General features: G+C 36.9%; 1 pseudogene; it reads right to left on the bottom strand.

Moving 5' to 3' along the window:
• Nucleotides 1-464: 464 nt before the first annotated feature.
• On the bottom strand, nucleotides 465-1,143 carry LOC139495428 (putative ATP-dependent DNA helicase Q1; annotated as a pseudogene).
• Nucleotides 1,144-2,063: the final 920 nt, after the last annotated feature.

Raw genomic sequence — 2,063 nt, forward strand, 5'->3', positions numbered from 1 at the left:
GTTTCATTCAAATCCATTCAGTAGTTTCAGAGGAGAAGATGTTTGAAAAATTGTTAACGACGACGACGACGACGTCGACGACGACGACGACGACGACGACGACGACGGACGCCAAGTGATGAGAAAAGCTCACATGGCCTTTTAGGCCAGGTGAGCTAAAAAAGGAAATATGGACAGATTAGGCAAGTTAATCGGGGTCAAGAGACCCTTTGTCTATAATTTTGAAAACCATTATAAAGAGAAAATCTGACAAGAGCTAAAATGTTCAGAATGTTGAGCTCTGCCAATTGTCTTTACTTGTCAAAACTGTCAAATGACTTCTTGTAGGATTTATTGCCCTCAAATGAAAAATTTTAACATTTTTTTATTTCATAAAAAATGGAGTTTACCCGGCTATTCATGTTTGTCTGTGAACTGTACGTTGGTTGTGGATCTGAGAGCGGAACATTTAGAGACGAAACATGTTATTCAGGTAAGGTAGAACTAGTAGTAGAAGTAGAATGAACAGGTGCTGGGTCAGCTACATTTCGTACATTTTCAGATGGGTTGCTCAAAATGTTTGAAATTTTTCTGTGTTTATCTTCATTGCATGACCCACATAGACATTTAGATGCACACAAGTCACAACAGGAATGTAAACCTGTAGTTTTTTTCTCTTCTTCAAGTTCTGTTTTTGACAGAAAAGGTTCCAATAATGAAATTCTGCGACATTCAGTTGCCTTAAATAGATCTTTAACCTCAGTTTCAACATCTCTCAAATGGTAGGAATTATGAAGAAGAAGTGCAACTGCCTCCTTTCCATCACGCCCTACACGACCAATTTCTTGAATAAGATCAACTATAGTTTTTGGTGCACCATAAATTATGACAATGTAAAAGCCAATAATATCTATACCAATTCCTAAGGCGCTTGTTGCTATCACAACTTTAATACTACTGGATGGATCTTCTAAACATTTCATTATTCTTTTTTTAACTGTCAGGCGAAGTTTCAGAATGAAACATCTGGACTTCTTTACAATTTGGAATTACCGTTGATATATATGCATAAATGTTAGCTGCATCCTTGATTGATGTACAATATATCATTGTTTCGGGTTAAGCTTTGTCACAGAGTCCATCAACTAACCAGCACATGGCCATTTCTACGGTATTCAATATTTTGTTCACAACGAGCTTTACATTTGGTTTATTTGGAGAAATCCTTATTTCAAATGCATTTGGATCCAACTACAATGTGGACAACATGGGCGACAAACGTACCCTGGTTACCAACCAATGTTGCTCTACCTTGCAACGTGGAAAACAAAATGGACGACAAACATATCCCTGGTTACCCACCAATGTTGTTCTACCTTGAAACGTGGAAAACAAAATGGACGACAAACATACCCTGGTTACCAACCAATGTTGCTCTACCTTGGTCAAAAGTATGATACGTGGACCAAACATTCCACCATCACTGGCACAATGTTTACATTGCTCTACCTGCTCTACCTGCTCTACTGTTTTCTTATCCCTATTCTACTACTACTGAAATACGCTATAGCCGCATCAGTGCCGCAACATGATGCCAGAATATTGCCGCAACGGTGCCAGAATATAAACGCAATTATGGTGCAAGAAAACTAATTTGCATACGAAATATGCTATCGCTGCATCGAAGCCGCAACAGTTTGCAGCATCAAAGCCGCAGCATATCCATACTGCTGCCGCAACTATGTGCCAGAGGGCTTATATTTCCATAAGGGTTAACCAATTGTTTAAAAATTACACACAATTGATATGCCACACTGAAAATCAATAACGAATTTAATTCGACACAATTAAGATGATTCAGTTATGTTTCTTTATATCGTATAATTTAATAAAAGATAGTCTGTGTCCAGTCAAGGATTGTATAGTGTCACTACACAAATCCTTGGTCTGGTGCACATATTTTGTATCATAAATATTATTCTCATACTTGTTCTTTTTTTTAATTTCAAGAGAGTGAAAAAGGAAAAATATGACATATTAAATTAAATAATTGTTTTGTTTTTAAAAATAACCTGGACATTGAT

This window comes from Mytilus edulis, chromosome 11, assembly GCF_963676685.1.
Source record: "Mytilus edulis chromosome 11, xbMytEdul2.2, whole genome shotgun sequence".
In the NCBI taxonomy this organism is placed as follows: domain Eukaryota; kingdom Metazoa; phylum Mollusca; class Bivalvia; order Mytilida; family Mytilidae; genus Mytilus; species Mytilus edulis.